The sequence below is a fragment of the Cryptomeria japonica genome, chromosome 1, assembly GCF_030272615.1.
Source record: "Cryptomeria japonica chromosome 1, Sugi_1.0, whole genome shotgun sequence".
NCBI classification, from domain to species: domain Eukaryota; kingdom Viridiplantae; phylum Streptophyta; class Pinopsida; order Cupressales; family Cupressaceae; genus Cryptomeria; species Cryptomeria japonica.
The window spans coordinates 362,121,969-362,134,107 of record NC_081405.1 but is presented as its reverse complement, the minus strand read 5'-3'; the positions used below and the strand labels follow the sequence as shown (position 1 = coordinate 362,134,107).

The following is a 12,139-nucleotide window of genomic DNA, read 5'->3' as shown; positions in this document are numbered from 1 at the left end:
GAAAGGAGGCTTTATTGAAATGATCTTAAGGAAACTACCAAGTGAGTTCTTTGAGGAAGATCAAGATAATACACTTATGTCTAGCAATGCCTCATCCCCCCATAAACAAATTGACTCTCTAGTGGCATCTATCCCTACAACTCTAGAAGTTTCCCAAGAACCTTCCATATTGTCCTCATCAAACAATACACCCAAGGATGCAATTACCCAAGAGATATCCATAATTGATTACCAAGATAATCTAATTCATGATGCACATCCTTGTCATGTTTCAGAAATACAAGACTCAATGCCACCATGCACTTTATTGCCATTACCTGTTTTAGAGGACCCCATTCGAAGTCCCTTTTCCTCATGTTCAAGCATTGATTCCTTGCCAGAATCCATCACAAATGTTCAAAGTGCATTTCCTTCATGCCAAAACATTGATTCCTTGTTAGAATCCTCCATGCATATCCAAAGTCCAACCTCATGTCAAGAGGATAATTTAGAGTATGAAGAAATGTGTCTTGAAACAGATCCAGATCAAGATCAAGATCCTGAAACTTTATCATCCCATCCAATTGTTGACCAAGATCCCATTTCCCCAGACACTCATGATGATTCCCCTATTCTTGTCCATCCTATCCAAAGTCCTATTGACACTCCATTCCCTGAGAAAGATCAAGATATCCCTTCCATCCTTTCCGATGATCCCATTGAAAGTCAAGAGCAAAGCACCTTTAAAGAGGAATCCGATGATCTTCCTCCTTGTCAAGATCAAAGTATCCTTCCAAATTCATTTCCAACACAAGACCCTATCATTCCTTCAGATCCTCCACAAGATCCACTTGTTCCTCCATCTCCTTGTCTTAATGCTCCATATACACTCCAAGATCGCATTTCTTTTGATGATCCCATTATTTCTCCCATTCCATCTCTTGAAGAGCCTGTCATTGAACCATGTCCACTACACAATCCTAGTCCCTCTCATGATCCTAATCCCCTTCATGATTCTAACGTGTCAGTGCAAGATGTTCATGAACCCTCGACATGCATAATGGGTTCTTCCACTTTGGTGCAATCCGATCCACTTCAAGATCTCATTATTTCTCTCATATCATATCCACCTCATAACGGACTCGCGTCTTCTTCCCAAAGAAAAGAGTATCCTACAAGTCAAGATATTCATTAAGGAAAAGGAGTAGACCTTCACAAGAAAGAACCCCTCCATATCAAAGAAGATCTTAAGGGTCATGTCTACACAAGTCACTCTCAAGACGTTGGTATCCCTCCATCAAAATCCAAACATATCCCTTCCCCATCATACCTTCCATCCATCTTAGGTCCTTATATTCCTTTGTTCTCTATGCAAGGTCAGCAAAGGCACACATCCTTGAGTAGATTTCATCAATCCAAAATGACTCCATTTCATTCATATCCATCCATGCATTCCTTTCCTCCTCCAAGCAATTTGGACGCCAAGTATAAAAATCATAAGTCTAGCAATCCACATGTATTCAAGGATCAACATGTCCAATATAATCGACATGTCAAAACAAAGAAAAATATGATCTATAAAGAAAATAATATATCCAAAAGGCCACAAAGGTCCACTGAGAAAAATAAAGCAAAGTCAAAATATATATGGGTTCCTAAATCCCTTATGCAAGCAATGCACTCCAAGGAATCACAAAAGCATGAAAAATCAAAAACCATGTGGATCCCTAAGCGGCTCCTTGAAGCACAAAAGCCTAAAGAAACATCAAAATTGGCATCTACAATTTCTATTCCTCCATCCAAACATTCCAAGTCTATTCCTCCATCACCTTCTTTATCCATTTTGGGCCCTTATGTCCCAAAATCACTATCCTTTCCTCCATCCAAATCTCACAATCTGAGATCCATTTTTCCTCCATCAGTCCATCACCCCTCAAGGTGTGTGCCAATGTTGATCTTGCCAACATTTCCATCCACTGAAGCCCAATTCTTCCAATACCCTATCCATTATCCAATGCATATTTTCCATCCTTTGATCCCTTTGATCCCATCCTTTGCATAAATCCTCGCCTTAGTTTCATCTTATTTTCCATGTCCTTATTCTACCAACATCTTTGAGCATACTTTTAAAGGTCATGGTCCATTTATTTCAAGGCTACTATCCAAACAAAAAGATGCTTGAGTCCTTCCATCCCCTATCATGTGTCCATCTTTTATTGAAAAAGTCAAAATACAAAAAAAAAAAAAAAAAAAAAAAGACAAAAGCAAAAAAAGTAAAGAAAAATAATTCGTCCATTAGTGAAAACCTGGCAAACAGGCGCCTTGGGCAAGTACCATGATGAAAACCTGGCAAACAGGCGTCATGCGTAATCTATGAACTTCTTGCACACCACACTTGGGGGCAGGTTTCCTCCTTCATATCCTATTGCCCCTTCACTATCCTATCATACCATATCATTACCCTCCATTATCCTATTGTCCTTCATGTACATATCCCCTTTTCCACCTTTGATCTTGACAAGGCTGACGATCTTCATGAGAATCATGTATCTTGTTTGCAGCTTTTAGTCCATCATAGCTTTTGGTCATTTATCCATTTTCTTATTACAACCTTTCATCCACATTCCCTGTCTTATTGCAACTCTCTGCCACTATCCCTTAGCCAATCCCAACCTTCAGTCCATGTCCCTTATCCATTCTTGGTCTTGCTTATCCTATCCATATCTTATCACTATCCATACACTTTTTTTTCATTCCTTGATCTTGATCTGACATAAAGACGCAAAATTTAAACATGGTTTCAAAAACCTCTTGACATGTCCCGCATGCCATGTCACTGATTTACATTGTCATATCCAGTCTCTTGTCCCATCATGCAATAGCCCTTGAAAATTGCATCTGTATTGTCTCCATACTAAAAGGCCTTTGTCTTCCCTCTATCCACCATCATTTCAGAAAGCCTATTTATTCACCTGTCATATTCCTTGCCTGGCTAGACATTGGGGGCAAAATCATGAAAAAATCTCTAAAAATTGAAAAACGTCCTGAAAAAAAAATCTCATAAAAATTGAAAAATGTCCTGAAATAAAAACAAAAAAATTGAAAAATGTCCTGAAAAAAGATGCTAAATTTTTTTAAAAATGTCCTGAAAAAAATCTTTCAAAAACATTCAAAAATGTCCTGAAATAAGATCATAAAAATCAAAAAAATGTCCTGAAAAAACCCCTAAAAAATCAAATAAAGTCCTGAAAAAACACACAAAAATATTGTAAAATCTCGAAAAACAAGCATTTTGCAATAAATGATCCCCTTTGTGCGTAGACAGATCGCTAAGCATACATCCAATGACTCGCAATCACACACTGTGCTTTACTGAAATCATGTGTAAATAGATGAACTTTTTAATCAAACCAGACATTCAAACTGATTAAACTTGTCATATCAATCAATCAACATCAATATCATTTGTCCTTGTCTCTACTATCATGGGTCTTATACAGGGTGTGGTATACTCGAAAACAGACTGTGTCCTATCTTAGACGGGGTACCGCATGTCCTGAAACCAGATAGCATGATCGTCCTATCAGCGCTTTCAACTTTTGACAATGAAGATCAAGATGTTTGTTTGATTTGTTGGAATTTGTGCATCTTATCTTTTTATTGATTTATCTTCAATCATGTTCCTATGTTGCTCGATGATGTCACTGAGTGATTTAGAGTGACCGGGATGGTTCATGGTCCTTTTCTTTTGGTTGTGATTGTTGTTTGTCTGCAATGTGTCTGTCTTACGCAAAGGGATTGCATTATCGCTCTGGCCTTCATTGCCATGTAGTGCCACATCCATTTTGCCATATCAAATAAAGGTTCTCACCTACTTCTGTGCATCGGTGAAAGCAAGTATTTCTTCATCTCTACATGTCCTCTGTCTAATTTCTGCTTACTAACATTTCTTCGGTCAGTCTTGGCAGTCCGTTTGATCCTATCATTTTCTATCATTCTTATCGATCAATTGGCCTCTTTTCTGCATGTTTCCGGCCAATTCCTCGAGGGGGCATGCATATGTCATTGTTATTGTCTGGGGCATTTTCATATGTCATTGTCAGTGTTTGGGGCATTTTCATTATTGTTCTTTGAAACAACGCTTAAAATCACATTGTCTCAAAGAGGGGCAAAATGTAGACACCTAAAAATGGTCAACGCTTGCGGAATCATACTTTAACATTTGCGCATTGCCTCATTTTAGGTTTTTGCGTCGCATTAACATTTCTCCTATGTCACGCATTTGGTCTTTATCATTTGCGAGCATCGAGTCATTCTTCTACATTCTTCATTTGTCTCGCTTTCGAATTTGGTCTTGTCGACAATAATCTTCAGTCATGATTTTGGTCGATCTTTGTCCTTGTCAATCTTGTCATATTGTGATCGATTCGTCATCGATCCTTGTCCTTTTCAATCATGTCAATTTGGTCAATTTGTCATTGATTTTTGTCAACCAATCTCAATTAAATCATTTATCAACACTGGTCGTTTATCAATTCAAAATCATGATCGAATCAACATCAAATCAATCTTACATCAAGACCTAATTGTCGTTCTTGCATTTCTAATTCATCTTCCAAGGTTTTATGATTTATTCATTTAATCTTTTTGGCATTTTCCCTCTAGGTTAAATAATTTATTTATTTATCCTAAGTCTTCTTGCCACAATTAAATGTTTATTTAATTGGCTAATTAATTCCTCCTATTTTTGTAAATTAATTAATGAATGAGAAATTATTAATTAATTTACCTATTTTTCATCAATTTCCTAATTTCCAAGTCATCATTTCTAACCTAGTTTTCTAAATTCTCCTAAATTCCTAAATGTCTATTTCTATTTCAAATTCTTGTCATAAATCTTTGCATAGCAATTTGTCATAAATTGTCATAAATCCTTGCATAGCAATTTGTCATACACATGTTATAATTTTGCTATTCTTGATTTGAATTTCCATTTGAATCACTATCATGCTAATTTGATCTTTTCTCCAAATTGTCTATAAATTGGATGAATTTCTTCAATCAAAAGCCCTAATCCCTAATCACACTATCGAATTTACGCTTCGAGTATTCTTGTGTCAATGTCAATCTTGCTTTCACAATTAGGTGTATGCACTTGAAGGTGAGATCTACAACAAATCTATTTGGAGAAGAAAGAAGAACAATGGAGCCGCATGAAGAAGCATTCAAATCTACCATTGGTTTGCATATGTCTTTAATTTTGAATGTTTTGATTTCATGTCTCTATTGAGTGTGCTTAGGATAGATTCATTGCCTGTTAGTTTTGTGATTGAACTAGTTTAATATCTATTTGCTTTGATGATTCCTAATTTCCTAGCTACAACCAGTATTCCTTCACTATCATACACCTCATCTGGTTTATTGATTTCTGGTTCTTGCTCAACTTTCATGTTGGCTTCTGCCACTTGGTGCAACTTTAGAGCGGATTGAGCAAGGGAGTGGGTATCTTTTACCACATCAGGAAAGTATTGTGCAAATACTTCCTCTCTTATTTCTTGTTCCTTCTTTATGGCAATGCGCCATTTGTTATCTAAAGAATTATATAAAGAATCAGGTGTCTCGGATTTAATTTTTGATGGCCACCGGTTATTAATACATAAATAATTAATGACTTCCTGTTCAACTTCTTCCTTTTCATCATCATTAAAATCATCAAAGCACTCTTTCAAATCACCAAGCACTTTTCTTCTAATATTCTTAATAGTTCTTTGACAATGTGTCAAAGGTTTGTAGGAGGAAATATCAATATTTACCGGTGCAAATGTTGTCGGTTCATTGCTGGTTGTCTTTGTCTTTTTCCTCGTTTACCTAGTCTTCTTAGGCTGTTTTTGCGTCTGAACTCATCAAAGTATTTGTCCAGAACTTCTGGATAACCGGTTCCAACTGCTTGAAGGCTTTCCTTGATTTACTTTGTAACCGGTTGGCCGACAGGCCACTGAATATCTCCGACTCTTGGGAAGTAACTTTGGAAGTAGAAGAACAACCCAACCAATAGTTGTCCAAACTTAAATCTCAAGGCATTGTCTTGTTTAATCGACTTAAGGTTCACCAGAAGTTGCCTTTGCATACAGGTGCATAAATCAAATGATGCATCTTCCATGATCATCCTGTAGGTAGCATTTACCGTTGCAGGAGAGACAGAGTTGATCCTGCTAACATAAAATGTACGGTAACCTATTACCATGCAGGCATATTTGACCAGATCGTCCTTGATGGGATTGATGGTCATTCCCCGTTGGTTGCTCATAGAACCGGTGAGCTTGGTCGTTTCGGTCTTGCTGATCTTCCTTAGGGCTGGCACTTCACCGACGTTAAAGAAACTGGTGACGTCACGAATAGCTTCCGGTGTGATGTCATGTGTCCGCTCTAAGTACATTTTGTCACCATGCACTCTGCTCAGAATGATGCAGATGTGATCATCTGAAAACTCTTCAAGGAAATAGACTACATTGTGAAGCTTGTTTTTTTATAGACGTTGAATTCTGGTTTGATCTTCTTGTCCTTTCCCCAGAATAAGCTTAACTAAGAATGGATCATCAGAGATCCTAGCTCTTTGATTTTACAATCAATATAATCTGAAATACCTTCCTCCACTATAACACCAACAGGTATTTGAGATAGGGCATTATATTTTGCCTTCCATTGGATGAAGTCTACTGAATCAACAGGTGCACTAGAACTAGAGTGTGATGCGGAAGCCATGATAAACAGAGAAATTCGAAAAATACCTTCATAAATCAAAATTTAGGGCTTGCAAATTCTACTTCGCCACACACTCCTTCGGTTGCTAAAATACCACTTCGTGTTCTACACTTGACCGACTGATATTAGCTTCTCATTCTTCTTCAAGGTTTTGAAATTTTTTTGAATCGCAATCCAAATCGCTTTTCGTCACTCAGCACTTGAAAACTTCTTCGCTCAAGAACTGATAAGTGAAAAATGACTTGAAAAATCCTTTTAAACAAGCTCTTCACCTACCATAATAAATGCTCCATTATTAGGGCATAAACCTTAATTTGCCTTTTATTGTTTCTGGTCCTCTGCCAGTAGACAGGTATCACATATCGGTTAAGGTCTTTTATCAGTGTAAATTGGGGGTTCGAAAAATTTCACCATTTTCTCCCCCTAAGCTTTTTTTATGCTTAGTTTGCCGGTTCAGTAACTTCCACACTAGGTGCAGAAACTGGTTTTTCTTGAGACACTTCTTCTAGCTTCTTCTTCCAGGTTTTGAACAGTTTTAGCATCAATCTTTCCTTCTGGAGTGACCGATATATCATCCGATATATTCTTTCTCATCCTACAGAATCTTGTTGTATGACCCAGTTTGTTGCAATGATAGCAAACCATTCCAGGTGCTCTCCAAGGTCCATTGTTCATGTTTCCATTCTTCCTTCTACATGTTGCAGCAGTGTGACCACTACCATGACAGATCAAACAGGTTGCTCTCCATCCGGTTGCCGCTTGATAGTCACTGCTTCCTAACTGATGATTATAGGTATTAAACCGGTTTGGATTTCAGTTCCCAGAGGGTTCGAGAAAGACTCCTTGACTCCTTTGAGGATACCTTCCGATGTTGTGCATGACAAACCTACATTCAAATGCTTTATGCCCAAAGTTGTTGCATGCATAACAATTACCATTGAATCTATTAGGTCTAAGCTTATCATTTGAAAAATAAGGAAAATTATTGTAAGCCTTACTTCTACATACATTAGCAGTGTGTCCTTCCTTGAGACAATTAAAGAAAACAGGTTTGAACTTTTGCTTACCTTTATCCTTTGGTGCCGGTTTCTTCTTTGATGCTCCATCTTTTGTTCTAGAGGTCTCACCTTCCTCATATTCTGAGAAACCAAGTCCATTGGTATTCTTTACCGGTTTAGCTGATTCAAGCTTTTGCTCTAGCTTAACAGAGCTCTTATTGAATTTGGCAAGTATTTCCTTTGACTTAGTGAGTTCTTTGGAAATAGCAGCATTGGATTTCTTTAAGGTTGCATTCTCAGAAACATCCATGTGTAGTTCACCTTGCATTTCTTCCTTTTCCACTTTACTTTCAGGAAGATGAGAGCTAAGTGCACTGATCTCTTGCTTCAGCTTGGAGATCTCATGATCTTTGTCTTTTACTAGATCTTCAGCTTTCCTCTGGTTGTCAAGCTCTTGACACATTCTGATAGTTAGTCCTTCAATTTCCCTTCTTAGGTTGGCATTGGACTCATTCAGTTTTTCAACTTCTTGAACTAGGGCTTCCATGTCCGCTTCATTAGAAGAACTGTTTTCAGTTAGCTCCACCAATTTTTCAGCATGCTCTCTTCTTTTCATCTAAGAGGCCTTATATTTGACTTTAAGTTCATCATAGGCTTTCTCAGTCTGAGTGAGACAATGAGTAAGTTCCCTCACAGTGTATTCCCCCATATCTCTTTCCAAGTGGTTAGAATTATAGAAAGGTTGGCTCTGATACCAATTGATGAATACTAAGAGGGGGGGTGAATTAGTATACCAGAAAATACTGAACTCAAACACTTTAATAGTCTAGCAGTAAACTGGTAAAATAGTTTTGCAAACACACCGGTTAACACACATACAAACCAAATAGCAAATAAGGCATTCACCCACAGAAGCACAATCACCATAACACAAGAGATTTTGAGTGGAAACCCAAATGGAAAAAACCACGGTGAGATGAAACTCACAAGTAACTATCTGTATAATAGTAACCAGGCCGGTTAAGGTTATACAATGTTCTTTACCAGAACAGATCCTGTTAGGAATCTCAATCTCTGTTAGGAGATAAGTCTGATTAAAGACTACCTTGTGAGAGGATTTCAGATCCACAGATGTGAATCACCTTGTTAGAGGATTTACACAGGCTTCTCTGGGCCTACCCGGTTAAGGGTTTCCGACTTGTCAAAGATGTGAGTAATCAACAATTGAATGATCTAGCAAATAGCACAGTTTGCCTGGTTAGATCCATGATAGCTCATTACTAATGCATTTCAGCATTACTTCAGTCTTCAGTAAATCCACACTCTATTACAGCACACAGACTTGATCTTCTCTATTAAGATCAGACATGCAAAAACTCATCAACCACCAAAAACCCTAACAACTACACTACCTAAAACCCTAGACATGATGTCCTTAAAAAGGAATCTGATTTCATGTCATTCCAATAGGATTACATTGCAAGTTCCTAGGTTCAGTGTATCTAGACACATTTGGTAACACGACACAAAATCACCGTCAAAGTGTCGGTGGATGGAAACTCATCACAAAAAATATACCGGTTGGTAACTCATCACAAAGTATTACTGGTTTATACAACTTTACCGATTACCAGTTGGTAACTCAGAGTAATACCGGTTTAGTTATTAAACAGATTACCGGTTGACAAAAAATGAAGACTGGGAAAATGATAACTGGCACTTTAGTTCCTTTTCTCTATTCCGCTTGAAATCCTTGAACCGCTTGAGGTCTTCATGCTGCTTGAGATCGGTAAACACTTTCTGGAAAACACCGATAGTCTAAAGACTACAACATAATACCGGTTTGGAACAAATACCGGTTGAGCATAATTCATACATTGAAAAAGTGATCTCATAGCAAGTGTGTGTCCATCAATGAAAATCACAACATAATCATCAAAAATGCCAACACTCTTTGATCCCCTCTGCACCTTTTAAAATGACTAGGAAATCTCTCCCTTTGTCGACCTTTATTGGAAAATTAATGCATTTTTCGACGAGCAAGTATATAAGGAGGTTTACCCCTCTCATTTGCATAATACAGATATACAAGAGATCATAAGAGAAGGGTGAATTATCATCATCAAGCATTCAAGCATTCATTAATCATCTCTAGAGGCCTTCAAGGTTGCATTCTTCATTCATCAATTGTGGAGCATCATTACATCATTCATTTGCAAGCATGTGTGTGTGATTAGGGTTTTGTCATGTCCACAACATATGGGATTACATTCATGAAGCAAAGCATCATTATCAATCATTGCAAATATGAGGTATATCTTTCCATCATTTATTTCAGTATTTGCAATATTTCAATCAAGGTTAATTCCTAAATTGGGGTTTGACTTAGGCAAATCCCTATTCCCAACCTATTTCCCTTATTTTCTATGTACAGGAAACAGGTATAAAACTATACTCTTTGAAATAAGAATTATTTGCAGAGACGAATCAACTCCTCTTTGGCGTGCAAAAAAGTAGGAGGACCAGGGCGATGTACACATCGGTCCTGACATTTTTGGAGCTTTTTCGGGGATCAGATTTGAATTTGCATATATTGCTTGTAGCTCACTGTTCCCGCATTTTTATCTTCATTTCCAGCACTTTTCCCTAATTTCAGCATTTCAACTCACAAAAGAGGGTCAATTTATTCACACCACCCTTAAATCCAGTCAGTATTCAAACCTTATCATTCTTGATTTGGGAATGGATCTATTGGATTTCTCCCTCTTTTGAATGTAATAACAAATTAAGGTTTTCATCCCTCTAATGGTGGAAACCCTAATTTTTCACCATTATAGTTGTTATCACTACTTCTATTAGACTACCTAATCTCTATTAAAGCTGGATATGGTTTGTTGATTGAATTTTTTTTTGTTTCTACATAATTCAACTCTCTGGCTCATAGACTAACTAATCTCATAATTGTCCTTTCATTTTATTTTTTTATTGATATTGATTGCTTTTTCAGAAAAAAACAGAGTTTTGATTTTTGTGCTAATGTCAGCATTGTTGCCATACACTACTTCCATTAGGATATGCTCAAGGTATCTTCCAAATGCGCATGATATTGAAGCAAATTTTTTTGATGGTTTGTATATTGTTCAAATTTCCAGTCTTATAGACTACTTGATCTCATAAAAATAATTATAAAACTTTCATCTCATAATTTTATCTTTTATTGATATAGACTGCTTTCCATGAAAAATAGCCGGAATGATTGTTTTTGTTAATGTCAACAATGTTGTTATCTTCACTATTTCTATTAGAATATGCTCAAGGCATCTTCAAATATACTTTAGAGTGAAGGATATGCTAGAATACAGCTGTACCATTAGACAGTAAAGGTCAAGCTAGATATTGTATAAAGGCAGATTAAGAAAGAACATTTGATGAAGGGTTGGTAAATTGCTCCCTCTGTAGAGAGGGAGCACCACCACTGACTAAATTGCTTCCTCTGCACCTAGAAAAAGGGAAAATGCAAGACAATATTTGTCCAATGAAAGACAATATGGGTTTAGCACCAAGCTCAAGTCTGTCATGTTTCCAACCATACTTGTGAAGTCAGGTACAATCACTCTTCTCCTTTCTAGTCTTCATCATGATTTTAGCCTCTCATAAATATTGTCAGACTGTGTCCAACACAGACTTGCCTCTGTAATGCAGGGAGCAATTTAACGAACCCTTCAGCTCTCCAAATCAGTCCATACTGTATTTTTACATGGAGAGAGTGAAGGTGGGTATTACCACTACTCCTATATAGATTGAGGAAGGTATGCAGGGTCATTATGTTTCATATGCTTAATTGTCTCTGTTGTTTGGCGAGGGCATTGTATGTGCAGATTGCAGAGTGGAGGTTCCTTAAGAAAGGGGTTCTTAGAAAACTCTGTTTTAAACTCTGAGAATTCTCAGCTGGGAAATTCGGTACACTTTGGCTTAAGTATATTACAGTTTGGAGCGGATCTATCGTTTTTGTTTCTGTAAGATCCTCCAATTTGGCTGATGAGTGGACGACTAAATGTTTACTGCAGTGAGTGTCCAATGACGAAGATGATGCTTATCCACAGAAATGGATTGATATGACAACAATGGCAATGTCATTCTCAACCTTCCTTAATAATATGGATAAGCATCCACAGCACTTTTCCTTTGCTCGTGTAAAATGTGGTGTGATGCTCTTATGTTTCTAGATATATGTTTCTTTCAACTGTTCAAAAAGCTTAAAAAACAATGGAAGTTGATTGATTGAGGAAAGAATAGCATGAAAGCAATTTTTAGCAATGATACATTTATAGCATTAAAGAAAAATAAACAATTTTATTTATAAATGTGAAGATAGTTGATGTATGAGCAATTTAGGGGTT

General features: G+C 37.1%; 1 long non-coding RNA gene across 1 annotated transcript; it reads left to right on the top strand.

Annotated features, from left to right (window-relative positions):
- Positions 1–11,172: 11,172 nt before the first annotated feature.
- LOC131069074 (uncharacterized) lies at positions 11,173–11,925 on the top strand. The gene is made up of 3 exons (XR_009112108.2): positions 11,173–11,343; positions 11,442–11,511; positions 11,618–11,925. It is a non-coding gene; the product is annotated as an uncharacterized LOC131069074 (long non-coding RNA).
- The last annotated feature ends 214 nt before the right edge of the window (positions 11,926–12,139 follow it).